Here is a 16,449-nt window from a genome sequence, read left to right as displayed (position 1 = left end):
TATTGATGGTCTTCAGGGTGGAGGAGCTAAACCTGAAGCTTTAGTTGCAGAACTCCCCGGTAGGATTATTAATTATATGAAGACTTTGATGCCTGCTATGCGAGTGAATTGGGATAAATTGTCTGCATGCAAGCAGAAGAAAGATGAGAGTGTGTCTGATTTCTTCACTAGGTTTGAAGAGACGTTTATAGATCATAGTGGTCAAGACATGAGTACGGAAGGTGGCCAACGGTTGTTCGTAGATAAGTTTGTTCATAACTTGCTTCCCAAGTTGTGTAATAAGTTGAAGGATTCAGAGAGTTCATGGGCTATTTGTTCGTCGGCCTAGATATTGGCTACTGCGCAATATTACGAAAATAGGGATAAGGATGAGAAAGATAAAACAGAGAGAAAGACTAAGGATTTAAAGACGAAGGTTCTTTTGCAACAGGCGTATCCGCCTCGTTATAATCAGCGTGAATTTCAGCAACCTCAGCAGTTTCAGAGAGGTCCGCAGAGGTCCGAGCCTTCTCAACAGCGTTTTCTTGCAGGCCCTAATCAGTGTGCGTATTGTAGAGAAGAGGGTAATTTCAAGAATAGTTGTCCGGTTCAGTTACAGCGTACAAATGGTGCGTCTGGTGTGAGAGGTCGAGGTGTTCAGCAAGCTCCTAGAGGTAAAGGACGTGGTGTGTTCCCCCAGAATGCACGTTCCTTGCCTCCACAGAATACGATGAATTGTTTTGATCAACAGAATGTTGCGTCTGGTAGATCGACTCAGTACTATGCTGACGATTACTATGTTGAGAGTGAGAATGCTGACGGTAATGATTGCTAGGACAGCCATAGACAAACAGAGGGAGTTGTTTCAGTTCCAGTAGATATTATGTTGAAGTGGTTACATCAGGTGTGTCAGAGCCTTTTCTGTTGGATACTGCTGTGGCGAAGAGTTCTATCATGCACTTTAAACTCCCTGGCGCACCTTTGTCTGGCTTGACAAATGTTTTGGTAGGTTTTTCTGGCGCCCCGGTTTGTAATCCAGTTTCTAGTCCTTTGTCTCTTTCGGTTGGACCTTGTGAATTGGAAGCACCCCTCATTCTAACAACAGGTTGTGGTGAGAATTTGTTGGGATTGGATTTGTTGAAGAGATTGTATGCGACATTGCATTGTTCTCCTTCGGGAGTACAGCTTCATTAGGTAAGAGAGTGATCTCTCCGATGTATTTGTCTAAAGATGGACTTCCATTGGAATTGCGTTCTCTCCCTGATACTCTTTGGGCTACTGGTCCTAACGACGTGGGTCTTTTGGAGATTCCACCTTATGTTGTGACACTGAAAGCGAATGCTAGATTGCCACGTATTCCCCAATACAGGATTTTTAGTGATGGTGAAAGAGTACTTTTAGCGATCATTTATGATTTGATTGATAAAGGTGTGATTGAAGAAACGAGAGGTAATGTGTGCAATAGTCCGGTTTTGCCAGTCTTAAAACGTACTGATTCTTCTCAGCCGCCTGTGTATAAGTTTGTGATTGATCTTCGAGAAGTGAAGAAGATTGTTGTGCCTCAGTTTCCTATTGTTCCAGATATTACTGCTTTGCTGACTATGATTGCTGCCTCAGCTACTTGGTTTTTTTGTGATTGATCTGAAGAATGCTTTCTTCAGCATCCCGATTGCAGAGGAGAGTAGAGATATTTTTGGTTTCTCTTTAGGAGGTCGAAGTTTACGGTTTAAGCGCGCTCCTCAAGGCTATTGTGAGAGTCCATCCATCTATAGTCAGGCTTTGAAAACACAGCTTGATACGATTGTCTTGCCTGATGGTGCTGCTCTTATTCAGTATGTAGATGATTTGCTAGTTGCTGCTGATGATGAGGAGACTTGTAAAGAAGCTACTCTTTCTCTGTTGCGACATTTGTCTGACCTTCATCATAAAGTGTCACCTTCGAAGTTGCAGTATTGTCGACAAGAAGTGACCTACTTAGGTCATCTCTTATCGAAGGAGGGAAGAAGGTTGACCCCAGAACGAATTCGAGCAATTGCGAAAATGAGTGTGCCAACTACACAGAGAGAAGTGCGTGCTTTCTTGGGTATTACTTCGTACTGTAGACAATGGATTCCAAATTTATCATTGCTTGCGAAACCTTTGTTAGCACTTACTCTTAAGGATACTCCGAATCCTCTTCCTTGGTCTGCCGAATGCCAGAAGAGTTTTTCTGAATTACGTGATGCGTTGTGTTCGGCTCCTGTGTTGGGTACTCCCGACTACAGTAAGCCTTATACACTCTATGTTCACGAGAGAGAGGGATGTACATTGTCAGTCCTGACTCAGCAGTTTGGCGATAAACAGCGTCCATGTGCGTATTTTTCGTCGACTTTGGATCCGGTAGCTAGAGCGTTGCCGAGTTGTTTGAGAGCTACAGCAGCAGCAGCTGTTTCTATTCGGCAGTCTGCTGGTTTGGTAATGGATAATATGTTGATTGTGATGGTTCCACATGCAGTGGATACTTTGTTAAATAGGACCAATACACAGCACTAGACTAGTGCTCGATTGTCAGGTTACGAGTTGACACTTTTGGCGAGTCATGTGCATATATGCGATGCAACACGTTGAATCCAGCTACGTTGTTGCCGATTTCTGTAGAGACGGATGTTCAAGAACAGCATGATTGCTTTCTTAGGACAGAGGAAGAAATGAAGGGTAGAATTGATTTGAAAGATACTCCTCTTGTAAAATCTGATGGTACTTTATGGGTAGATGGTTCATGCTTTAAGCTTCCGAATGGTGATACGACTACAGCATATGCGGTTAGGACTTTGCATACAGAAATTCCATGCTGCAAATCACCCCCAATCAGCTGGTTTAGTCGAATGCTATAATGGCACCTTGAAACTAAAGTTAGCCAAGATTCAGGCGAGCTCAGGTCTCCAATGGCCCGATGCCTTGCCATTGGCACTTTTGTCGACTAGGACGACAGTGCATTCTCGAGTGGGCCTTAGCCCCTACGAGATCGTATTCGGTCGCCCGGCAAATATATGGGGAGTGCCGAGGCCGACAAAGTTTAGCGAGATTGAGCATCCTGTGCTGATTGATTATTTGTATTATTTGACGGCTAAATTGCGTGTCTTACACCAACAGGTTCACAATACCCTCCCACAAGCATCTGAAGATCCAGGACACGCCATCGATCCTGGCTCGTGGATTTTAGTGCGGAATTTTCAGCGGACAAAGAACGATCAGCCCCGCTGGACTGGACCATTCCAGGTCCTTTTGGCGACACGTACTGCAGTGAGAGTTCACAGCAAGAAGAACTGGATCCACAGCGTACATTGTAAGAGGGTTTCTTTGCCTCTGCCGTACGACCGGAGGGTCCAGGAGGGTGTTGGTGATTCAGAGACTGAGACTGTGCCGCGTTTCATTCCATTCAGTGATGCGCGTTTGGTTGGAACAAGCTCTGAGCGTGAGGACAACGATATTTTGCAAGAAGCTGTTTCTCCTTCTTTGAGACTAGACACTACTGAGCCTGAGTTGTTGTTTCGTGATCAGACATTGCCTGGTAAAGGCCGCTATAATTTACGACCAAGAGTCTATGGACTAATAAAGTAATTTATTTTTTGCTTCTGAAACTACGCTCTCTCATCCGAAAAGCTGTTTTGATCTATTTTTGTTTTTCGAACCGCCATCCGGGTTCAGCTGTAGGGTCGCGGTATAAAGACTTAGAGTGTACAGCTGGAAGACACAAGGTTGACGGTTCTGGTTTGTTCTAGGGCGTTCCCTGGGACATTCAGACGTACATCTGAGCAGAAGAGAACCAACTGCCGCGAACAGCACGGTTAGAGGATGGAGTATTTTGGGATCGAGAGAGCTGTTGAAGAAATGAACTTTAGGACGAGACTGTAGAAAATGTTTTTTGATAACGTGTCTTTTTATGCTATTTAGCATGACGATGTTTTTTAAGCATGGTCGAATTTTGCGAATTCGCGATCCGCGAATTTGCGGATTTGCGAATTCGCAATCCGCAAAATTCATGAATTTGTGGATTTTTTTATTTTTGCGTGTTTGCGGGGCACTTTGCGTGTTCGCGGGTGTTAGCGGGGCGCTTTGCGTGTTCGCTGGTTTTTTTTTTTGCCTGGTTAATCACTGCCACCCTCTCATTTTTTATGCCCTTCTGCCCTCTGTACCACTCGTTTCTGTGCCCTTCTGCCCTCTGTCCCACTCATTTTTTATCCCCTTCTGCCCTCTGTCCCACTTTTGTGCCCTTCTGCCCTCAGCCCCACTTAGAATGGCGCCGGCAAGCTGCCAGCGCCATTCTAAAATAGCTACAAAGAGCTTCAACAGGAAGCTCTAATAGATCAAGTAAAGCAGGTGCTCGAGTTGAAGGTCAAATTAAGTTACACAATCATTAATCACCCCAAGTTTGGGGTGATTAATGATTGTGTAACTGAATTTGACCTTCAACTCAAGCACCTGCTTTACTTTATCTATTAGAGCTTCCTGTTGAAGCTGACTTTTGTAACTATTTTAGAATGGCTCTGGCAGCTTGCCGGCGCCATTCTAAAAGAGTTATAAAAGTCAGCTTGAACTTTTGACCCAATCCGTTCCACTCGCGGATTTTGCGGGAAATTCGCGAATTCTCTTGTGTTTGCGGATTTACCGAAAATCCGCAAAATCCGCGAGCGGAACGGATTTTCCGCCCATGCTTAATGTTTTTGGTGGGATATGTAATTTTCTCTTTTCAAGTGACGTTTGCACCCACCACACAACCTATGCCTTTTCCTACTACTATTTCTTCGCATTCTTTTCATCCTTTGCCTGAACATGAATCAATTAGAAGATTGGAATTCGCTAATAATTCCTTTGGTCAACTTTTGCATCAGCATCAGTTAGTAGTGAACACCACTAATTGTTGGGTGTGTGAGCTTATGCCTCATACTACGGATAAAGGTATCCCTTATTTGGTCCTGCCATTTAGCTATAATGGATCTGTGTGGGCGTATAGGACGATGTTCATTTATGCTCATGAAGTCTATCCCCTGCGTTCCATGAAAGATAATCTGAGTAATAGTGCTCCTGCGAAGGGAATAGTAGATTTGATTAGAGGAATTAATTCCTATGAGACTATTCCTGGAGGTGAGACACGAGCATATATTTGATGGAACGTGACTGGATATGGTGTTAGTCGGAGTGAAAAGCAGCGAAGGAAAGGGTCATCTCCGATTTGGATCGTACCCCATCGTGGTCATTTTTGTCTGCAAGGTAATGGCAAGAATCCGAGAGCTCAGTTAGGGAAGAGTGTTTGCACTGAGTCGTATGTTTTTGCGTCCCAGACTTCCCCATCTTTTTTAGCAGCTAAGGGTTCGTATTTTGTCTGCTATGATAGAGCATATACATGGTTGCCCCCTGATTTTTCAGGAACATGTTATGTTTTGTTTCTGTTGCCCCCTACGTATACTGCGGCGGCAGATTACCATAGAACGAGAGTGCTAGAGGTGTCTTCACTAAGGAAGATACTGCAAGACAAGAATTGGGAGACTTTCTTAAGGGTTCCCTGCCATTTTGGGGACTTATGGTCAACAGTAGGAACATACGGCAATTGACGAGAGTGGTTGAGTCCACCATAGTTGAGACTGCCGGTGCCCTTAGTAACTTGACTGCTGAGCTCCAGTCGGATCGTCTTATGACGTTGCAGAATCGAGTTGCGTTAGATGTCATACTTGCAGATAGAGGAGGGGTATGTAAATTGATTCAATCAAGCTGCTGCGTTTTCATTCCAGACAATGCTCCGACAGTGTACCAGGCCATTTCCAAGCTACATAAGATCTCCGTGTCTGTACATGTGGACGAAGGAGATTGGTCATTGATGGGGTGGTTTTGGGGATTGTTATCCACTTGGGGATGGAAGATTCTGATGATCATTGGGATGGTTTTAGCGATTCTTTTCCTGTTCTGTCTTTGTGTACAGTGTGCTCCTGCTATATGTGGACTGTGTGCTACTACGTGTGCAAGGAGACCTGTCTCGAGAGAGTTACTAAGTACTAGAATTATACATCTTGATGATCTTATGAATATAGACCTGGATTCAGATTGACGTGAGTTTAGGTTATTGCCTATGTAAGGGCAAAAGGAGGGTCTGAGGTTCCGTGAATTCTGAACCCGTTTTATAAAGGTCATGGTTTCGTTACGAATTTGATAGTAGCGAACCGTAACTAGCGAGTGCGGCATGTACGAGTGATTTTGCCATGCTAGACCGATGGATTCACTATGTATTTAGGGATTTCGTTCTGAACCCTTCGGGTTCCATTTTGTGTATGGCAGCCATTTTGTGGTTGCCCTCACATAGGCCGATGACTACGGCTGAACGAGTCTTTGGTACACGTATGCTTTAGCTGACTCCTAGGTGACCTGAGTGAACTGACCCCGTTGCCTGAAGCTAGCCTTGCTAAGCCAGTTCCTTGTCGGTAGTTGATCGAGATAGAGATCAAAGAACAGGACATTGTTGAGTTTATTACACATGCACACACCCCTTATCCTGCTTCTCATCTGTTTCTGTTCCTTCTTTTATGGCTTGTTTATGATATGGGTTGTGGTCTTTTATTATTGGTTTGTCCGGCCTGTCTGAGCAAGAATGTTGGGCTTTTCCGTGTAATTGATGGTGGGCTGGACAACTGAAAAGTGGGTTTGTCGTTATGCAATACCTTTTGCAATGTTACCTTTGATTGGACAAGACGTAAATAATGGGTGTTTGTTCGGAATGTGATTTTTAGCATAAAAGACGATGTCTCGCAATATGAAAATTGAGCAGTCTCTAGCGAACCTACTTGTGTCGTACTTCGTAGACTTCTGTTCCTGGTTGCAGCCAATAAATTTGATCTTTGACGTCACCGAGAAGTATCGCGCGTCTCTGTATTCTAAGACAGGTGAACTCGAAGACTTCGGGCGTTTTCCCTGGCGCCGCTGGGTTCTAAAACTCGGTTCTTCACCGTGATCAGTGCATTTGAAGTTTACCAAAGTATCCCAATCCAAGATGCTGTAGAGTTTTTTCCTCTGAAGTTACTCCCTGTTTCTGCCATAAATAAAGCAAAACTAAGAAAGGCAAGATGTGTGGCAACATATTCACTCCATGAGTATTCGTCCACTTCATTACCCACTGTAAGGGCCACGGGAATTGTGCGCAATGGGAGGAACGAATTATCCGGCATGGTTAACAAAATTATACGACAAGAAAAAGGAAATTAGGCCCCGTAATGTGGAACATTTTATGAAAATGTTACTTTATTAGTTTGTCATTGTAACGCATGTTAGCACTGTCCGGGCATAGGTTTCACCTCATTAGAACTAGTTGAATCCCCAAACACAGCAATAAGCATCTAGAAGGTGGTATTTTAACCTTTGCAAAGTGCGGTCTGTTGTGCAGCCATATTTTTTTTTACTAACTTTTGATCCATTTGAGGCAGAAACTATTTTGTGTTAAAATCTGCAGACTATGCAGCAAATGATAATGTGGCAATTGTGTAAAATCCATAATTATTCAGAAAAAGACGTGTCTGCAGAATTTGCAGAATCCCAGTCTTACGGGCCATTGCTATTAACTTTTGACAGTTATTTTCTCCTCATTCATATTGGATCTTACTTTGTGGATTTTGATTGGCTCTGCTTTGGAACTGTTCAGCTCTTTTCTCCTTGATGGCAAGAGGATTTTGGTGCCTTGCTGTAATCACCACAGTATCTTCATCTTAAATCAAGAATCACAAAGGTTAGCAAAGAAACAGTGACTACTGGGGGGAGTTGCCATGTTCCAGCCTCATCAGAATTATGGACCTGTGGGAACTATAATGACCAGTTTACCATCACCCGGAGATATAGCTGGTAAAAGCAGCTAAAATGTACAGGTGGAAATCTGGGGCAAGACGATGAATTACTAGGGGGATCAGGCACAGAATTACTGGTCACCCGAGGGAGCTCTCGTTTACCAGTGGAATGTCAGGGATCCCCTTGAAATATCTATTCGCTCCTGTCCTACTGGTAATGAAGTCCTCTTTGGAGATATGTAACAGAATTTTAATTTACTCCTACATTAGAAAATGCATCAATAACATTGAATTCCCCCAATTTAAGGATTGGCTTAATCACAGAGCTCGACATTAAAGTAAGCAGATGCCTGAGAGAAACCTCACCCATCTCTGTGTTATGGCCGCTAAGCTCTTCTAAGCGATGGTGATGAAAGACATTGAGATCTGCTCAGTCAAAGGAATGCCGTCCACACTGAGCTATAAATGTAGATGAACTATTTGAGAGGTGATTTGTCCATGGGTTTTTGATTGCTATTTATGACAATCAAGGTCAGTGCCATTATTTCTTAAGAACAGACAATTGTTTAGCCTTAAGAAGGGAAAACACTGTTAAAGGAATTTTGAAGGATACAATAATTATTGCTAGTTCTACACAAGGTTTCTCTTAAAAGTTTCTAGTAGTTTAAGTTTCATCTTAGATCTTTTTCTTGTTCAAGTGTATGGATCAAGAAACTGCCTTACAAATGTGATTAATCGTTGGGGGATGGTACTATAGTGCTGAGTACTGTCACATTGCATGGTATTTTCTTGCTTTCACACAAATGAGTAATGCAGCGCCAGAATACCTGTTAGGTGATAATGGGGTTTTACAAATGAGTTAAATAAAAGGTCAATCTTACCAATTTTGAAAGGTCTTTCCCGTGAAAGACTTTTGGTGCAGATGTATGGGCGAGAGTAGGCCAGCCATCTAGGGACTCTAGTTCCTGTGAAGTTTAGCAGGGATAAGAACATGCTGCTTTTCTGGAGACACTTGTAGGTGAAAAATCTTCTCATGTAGGCAGAGTTAGAAATCTTTCTGTTGTGGGTTTCAGATATTTAAGCAAACATGCCAGCTGGAGACCTGGAAATAGCTGCAGTATGACAATTAGCATTATCGTACTTGACATAAAAAAAAAATTATCCGTAAGCAACAGGCTCCCTAGGTTCTTCCTAGAGGTGTCTGAGTTACAGAGGGTTTGAGCCAGGCTTGTACCAGAAGCCTAGCCCTGGCTTAGCACGAGCCCAAAGCAAGCCAAGCTTTCATGTAGTTTCTGCCTGCCAACACCTTCTAAACTCATAATGTAAGAATTATAAATAAAGCATAAACCTTTGATGTTAAAAAAAGAGAGAAAACGTAGCCATTTAATGGCTAAATTTCTTAATGTAATACCCAAAAAAACTGGAATCAATCCTGGATTTCTTGCTTGTTTAAATTGTGTAATCCTAGGCAAGTATTATAATTCACTGAGCCTCCTTTTTCTTCATTATCACACATTTGAGCACATTCAAATATGTGAGTTCAGGATGCGCAATGTACAAAAAACTTGTGTTTGATTTAATAAAATAGAATGTTGCTCCATGCAAACTAACAATCTAGCCACCTATAGGTTACCAATGACAACTGACTTGACTATGTTGACTAATGGCATTGTCGTCAGGGTGGGGCATAAATGTTTCTAAGTTTATATTTATAAATGATCACTTCTAATTGAATTTTTAAGAGATTTTTTTTTGTTGATATTTTTTAATGATGTATGTTGCTTGATCTACATGCGAACAGTATTCAGACTCAGCTAGTGCATGAGCTCTTAGAGCTAAGCCAGCCCTTCAGCTTGGGTTGGCTTTCCCCTGTTAATTTATTTGCACACCCACCTCTAGCTTTAACTCATTCAGCACACATTGTCAATAGCATTCATCTCCTACTCCAGCATCACACGAGCAAATGTAACATCGGACCGCCAAATATATTAGGGAGAGTAAAACTAGCATCCATCTTACGAGAGGAACAACCTACCAGTGAACTATAAAACAAACTGACAATGGATAGCAACACAAAACCAAATGGCATACCCACAAAACAGGCTCAGGACTGCTGAATACCATTTAATAAGGATGACTACACAGAACTTGTTAATGAGAACAAAAAACGAATTGAGAACAGAAATCTACATTTGTCTCTAAAACCTTAGTAAACCAGGACCCGCATAGGCATATATAGGTTTGGATACATGTCATGAGATTTTATTTTGGTATGGCCCGAAATGCCAGGTTTTATTGCAAACGAAAGACAGTACCGCTTCAGGATTAAAGACTGTGGAAAGACCAGGAGCCTGGTGTGGCAAATGGGACTAGAGCACCAGGTTTTTCAATTCTAGTGCATTTCTAGCAAACACTCTTGCACTACGGTGTTTTTGTCCAATTTGTTTACCAAAGACTACCATTCCCAGAATGTTTTGGTTTGCTTAGTAGTGATACAGAATTGGGAACAGTGTTCTGAAATGCAAAGCTGCATGGTCACCTTAGAGAAGGAAACTTCAAGAATTCATCAATGTTCTCCAGTTTGCACCAGGTCAGCTTTAGTGTGCAAAATCCTGCACAAAGTTGAGAAGAGAGGAGGTTAGACTCGCAAAGGATGTAGATTGTTTTTGGAAACAACATCCACTTGCCCCGGTATATGACCACTCACAAATGGAATTAAAAACGGTCATGAGGACTTTCTTTTTCTTAACCTGACAACCTCAGAAACCTGGGAACAGTTTCACCTTGTGCTGAGATTTAGATGATCCTTTTTACGCAGCTTTTGTGTGATGCTATGTACTACTGCAGTATCCTCAGAGCACCATGAAGAGATGTTATTCCGCTTCTAGTTGAGGAGGCACAAACACTCTCTGATGATGATGTTGTCATGGGATGAAGGGCAGAGTCATCCATTTCAAATTTAGTCATTCAAGTTTATCAATGAATGGCTGAATGGATACACTGGTAGAATGCAGTTTGGAATTGATTGGTTGTCCTCACAGCACTTTATGGTTCCACTGAGTAGCTACAGTGACTCTGTTTAAAAAAAGTGGTTCTCTGTCTAACTTTGTATGCAGAGAGGGGACCTTCACAGTTGAGAATTCATTGTTGAGGGCGTCAGAGAACTTGCCGTGATTTGGCTCTGGATCACAGGGAGCGGGTTCGGGCTATGGCTTGCTTCTTGCTCAATGAATGTGCATTAGTATTATTTTGGATCTATACAAACCGCATCCAGCAGTGAGGATGTTAATATTATCAAACATACATGGCAACGTCTTAAAAAAGGAAAGTGTGAAATTGCGGAAAACTCGGGGAAATGCGATTTTCCCCATTGACTTAAGGTCTCTGGGCCGCGCCCCTGCTCAGCTGCTGAGGGAGCCTGCCTCCGTGCCTCAGCCGGCATTAAAGTGTGTTACTACGTGGGCACGTTTTTTCAGCTGCAGTCAGCATCCAGCGCCTTAAAGACTCTATCAGAGAAGTCTCCGATGCAATTACAGGTGTCTTGTGTACCGAAGGGTGGCTCGGTGGCGCGCTGAGCGGGGCAGGCCACCCCGCCGCCCTTCATAGACTCCCATCAAGAAGGAACTTCGGGGGCATCCACTCGGGCGTCACCCTGTCCCTCCGCCCCCCCGTGCACCACGAGCCGCCGCGCTGCTCCCCCCTCCCCGTGCCCGGCCGGCTCGTGCTGACTGGATGAAGCGCGGCCCGGCCAGGCCCGAGCAGAGGCGGAACATCTCCAGAGTCAACAGAGCGGCGGCGGCCGGGGCCAGCGGCAAATGAGCTGCCGTGACCCGTGCCGAAGCAATAGAGCGCCGCCAGATGGAATTTTTAATGCAGTGCCCCCTTCGACCTCCTCGTATTATATAGACTACGCCCCCTCCTCTTGCTCCTGCTCAGCGGCCTACTGTGCAAGCTGCAGACACCTGCGGCCTAGGAGAGGCTCCGGCCTCAGGGCACGTGTTGTTGCTATCTGGTAAAGTGGAGTGAGTATTATCAGTTGATAACTGCTATCACTAATGAAGACACCGGTACTGATAAACCGACCCCCCCCCCTCCTCCCCCTCTCTGAGATATTTTCTTGGTGGGTACCGGCGGACCCAGTAATGCCAATAATGAGCGTTTATGGACTACAAACCTCAAGCCGAATGGTCTATTGGTATTAAAATATCAAGTGCATCAGAGTGCAAGATTATTCTTCAGCTACTTTTTTTATTGTGTAGGTGTTTCCATTGGGATGTATGTCAATGGCAGCCTACCTGAGGTACTTAAGTTGGCTTTTTGTATCCACCCCCTAAGCCCCCACTGCGAGCAGAAGCATGCCAGAGTGCTTTAATAGCGACGTGTTGCACAATATAATACAAAGCAATAAAGAGAACCCCACTCTGGTGTTAAAGGGGCACATGCATCAAGCAATTTTGCGATTGCAAACAGTGCGATTCTCAAAAATCGTCCGTTTGCAATCACAAAATGGCCTTTTCTGATGCATGTAACTTTTAGGCAATTCGCAGTTTAAGTAATCGCAATTTTTTGTGATTCTCTAAATTGCACATGCAAATAAATAATGCAGATGCAAGAAGCATGTGCACACTTGCATTTTCTCGGGGTGCTTCCGGGGGGGGGGCCTGCTTCCAGGCATACAACAGACTGGTCAACCTACCCACATTAATTGTCCTCCCCGGCCCAGAGAGCTAGGGGATGATCTCAAAACCCTTTTGTCACAGAAATGCTATCTCTTTTTTCCTAACATTGCATTGGGATATCTACCCACACCCTTGTCCAATTGCGCTCAGAACTCCTCAAAGGCTGGGAATGCAGGCTTCCTCAAGTAATTTCAGTACTCTGACCTCGAGAAACAGGACAACAAGGGGAAGTCAGAAAAGAGGGGGAAATAGTAGCTGAAGAAAAGGATCTCTGAATTTGAACATCAGCAGCAATTCACATCAGCATACATCTTCCAGCCCAAGGATCTTCATTAGAATGGCCACAGGAAGTTCATGCACATAATCCCCTTAGAGGTGTCTAAACTTTCCCTTTATATTACAAGCGCTCAGTGGCGTAACAATAGCCCCCGTGGTGGTGGTGGGTGGGTGGGGGGGGGGAGGGGTAGAGCTCCTGGGGTCGTCCTCCGGCAGTGTACATGGGCTGCGGATTCCTGACTAGGTCCCGAAAGCGGGGGGCTCTCTCCATGTACTTTACAGGAGGTCCCCCTCAAGTTTTCTTACGCCATTGCAAGTGCTTGTAGGTTCAATTATACTTAGACGGCCTTTTATTTATTTATTTTATTTATTGGCATTTATAGAGCGCGACAAATACCCGCAGGCGTCTTGGCGCTAGTAATTTGCATAAATTCAGTTCGATGTTATTTGCTCCTGCAGATTGCCTTCGTTACCTGTATTTCAAATGTACTATTGGGAGAATAACCAGGTCTTAAGTATCTTCCGAAACTGGATAAGTGTAGGACTTGATCTGATGTCTTGGGGCAAGGTATTCCAAAGTTTTGGGGCAGCGACTAAGAAACGACGGTCACCCCATGACACTGTTTTAGAGCGGGGAATCATTAGGTGGTTAAGATTAGAAGACCGAAGGTGACGGGAAGGTTGATATGGGACCAGTTGGTCTGTTAGAAAATGCGGGCCTTGCTTATTTAGCGCTTTGTAGACTATGCATAGAGACTTGAATTTGATCCTATTCTGGATCGTCAGCCAGTGGAGTTGTTTGATGGTGTCTGAAATGGCAGCGAATCTTGGAATTCCAGAGAGCAGGCATGCTGCCGCATTTTGTACCGACTGCAACTTTTTCATAACCCTAGCCTGCGTATTTAAGAAAAGGCCATTACAATAATCCAGTGATGACAGGACCAAGGAACTAACCAAGGTTTTTATGGCCGCATCTGGGAGGAACAATCTAATTTTTCTGATCATGCGTAATTTATGGTGGGCTGTAGAGGACACTTTGTTTGCATGATCCACAAAATTTAGGCCATTATTTTAAGCTATTCCCATCACCCTATATGTGCTGTTAAAACATACAAATGCTGAGAGGATTAATCTCCCGAGGCCGTCTCGAGATAATAATATTTCTCAGCCTTATCTGACAACTAATGTTCTGTGTGCAGTCCTGAGCAATGATTGAATATGGACTTTTCAGCAATCCTGTTTCGGATGAGTCCAAACTTTAAAGTATTTTTTTGCATTACTTTTAGTCTTTTGGAGATCTTTACCGAGCCATGAACCAAATGCAAAATAAATGGATCTGGTGTGCTGTACACTGTAGAGTGTGCTCTACTGACCACTTGCAAGTACTCCTGCTTCAATATTAGTTTCTTCACACTTTCCACAATCACATAGGGTGGCAAATCAGCATGCCAAGATAGCTGTCAGATGGGTGATGACTCCAGATGCAGTTGATCATGAGCAGCAAGTTAAGATTTTATACTTTTGTATTCAAGATGGCCACCTATGGACCTTTCTAGCCAACTATAATCCTACTGCAACACAGCATTTAGTGGTCAAATTAATACCTAACTTGCTAAAAATTTGTGCATTATTCATACAAATGCGAAAATAAATGAGCAAGACACCAGCACCTGCATTAACAGGACAGTGAAGGAAACAACACTGCATCCGCTGCTGCTGGGTCAAGTAGAGACAATGGAAACTCCGTATGAAGCCTTCTGTGAGCATTCAGTGGCCTCCTGGTCTAGAGTAACCAGGATCCTCAATTTCCAAAAACACTCTGCATTACCCACAGACATATGCCATTCTCAAAAATAAAAGAGGAGAAGCGCCCCTTGCCCCCTTCATCATATAGCTAATCAAAGCCTCCCTAACCGTGGTGAACAATCCAGAATCCAAACAGCTCTGCTCCATTGTTGTAAAACCCAGTGCAGGCCCTGATAGGCTGATAACCTGTTCATGGTTTTGAGCCTTGAGTGTCAAAGTTCCTTTAAATGGCGGAGATTCGCTCAACTCTTCTGCTTGGAACAAAGAATATCCCCACTGAATTTCAAATCAGTTCTACCCCTTTTTCAGTCAGATTCACATATTGCCCCTTAATACTAGCCATCGTGAAACCTAAAAATACACTTACTGACCCTTAATTCTACCCTTTCGTGAATCCTAAAACCCCTTACTACCACTTAACGCAGCCTATCCCTGAACCCTAGGACCCCTATTAAACCTTGAGGTTACCCATCCTTAAACCATAAAAAACCCTTACTACCCCTTAACTCTACCCCTAAGAGAACTCTAAATACACTTACTACCTCTTAACTCTACCCATTCCTGAACCACCTCTTACAGCGGCCCATCCCATAACCATAAAAAACACATAGTACCCCTTACTGCCACATTCCCTGATTCCTAAAAACCCATACTACCCCATAATGCTAACATCCCTGAACCCTAAGTCACTTACTGCCTCTTAACTCTACCCTTCTCTGAACCATAAAAACCCATTTGCAACCTTTTTAATGTTGCTCTTCCATGCACCTTAAGAATCCCTTAGTACTTCTTAACCTAATCTTCTCTGAACCATTAAAAACATTTACTACCCCTTAACGCTATCCTTCATTGAACCATAAAAGTAACTTACGGCCTATTAACGCTACCCTTCCCTAAACCATGAAAACCCCCTGCTACTGCAATGCTTCGGTAGTGACACTTCGTCAAGGGGGCTCCTCTGCACTGTCCCCCACTACCTGTGTGCTCTTCTCAGGACATCATAGGAAGGAGCTCTTGCCGCGTTTCACGTTTCACCGTATGTGGATTGAACGCAGACTTCCGGCGGACATCTTAGCAAGTAGCACTTCAGAACCATTCTATCCTTTTGTTTGTTTGTGTGCACTTAGCACCACATTTTAAGAAGGAGCTTTTAGTGTGTTTCACCGGATGCGGACTGAACGCAGACTTCCGGCAGACATCGGACATCTTACCAAGGAACTGGATTACTGTATTTGATGTTATTACCTGTACTTGCCTTTACCAAACATATGCCTAAACCTTTATCATGCACATGCCTTTATCATTCATGCCTTTAGAATGAAATTTGTTGTTAAGGCATGCATGGTGAAGGCATATTCGTGGTAAATGCATGCATGCATGCTAAAGGCATATGCGTGGTAATAGCTTTGTGGTAACAGTCACACATGGTTATAACCGCACTCTATTGGCGGTTTCCCCCGATTAATACTGCCCACCCTGAAGGCCTACAAAATGAAACCTTTCATCCCTTACAGCTATCGTTAACTAAACCCTAAAATCCCCATTCTAAACATTAATGCTAGCCTTCTCTGAGCCAAAAAAACGTACTACCCTTTAACACTACACTTGCCCGAACCTTTAAAACCCCAAACTACCTCTGCACACTACTCCGCTCTAAACCCTTAAAAAAAACCTACTACCCCTAAATGCTACCTTCCCTAACCCTAAAAACCATTGCTAGTCCTAAACACTACCCTAAACACTACCCTTGCGTGAACCCTAAAAAACATTACTCCCTCTTAATGCAACCCAACCCTGAACACTAAAAATCCCTTCCCATCCCTTACAGCTGCCCTACCCTGAATGCTAAAAACTCTTTCCTATCCCTTACCACCATGCCATTCTGAACCCTTAAAATCCTCACTTGC

At 43.7% G+C, this 16,449-nt stretch overlaps 1 protein-coding gene across 1 annotated transcript in view; it reads right to left on the bottom strand.

Annotated features, from left to right (window-relative positions):
* Positions 1–16,449, bottom strand: part of LOC147712145 (uncharacterized) — a 936,609-nt gene that overhangs the window by 485,160 nt on the left and 435,000 nt on the right. The window lies entirely within an intron of this gene.

Source organism: Lissotriton vulgaris, chromosome 5 (assembly GCF_964263255.1).
Source record: "Lissotriton vulgaris chromosome 5, aLisVul1.2, whole genome shotgun sequence".
Lineage (NCBI taxonomy): Eukaryota > Metazoa > Chordata > Amphibia > Caudata > Salamandridae > Lissotriton > Lissotriton vulgaris.
The sequence above is the reverse complement of the archived record's forward strand: the minus strand, read 5'-3'. Positions and strand labels throughout refer to the sequence as shown.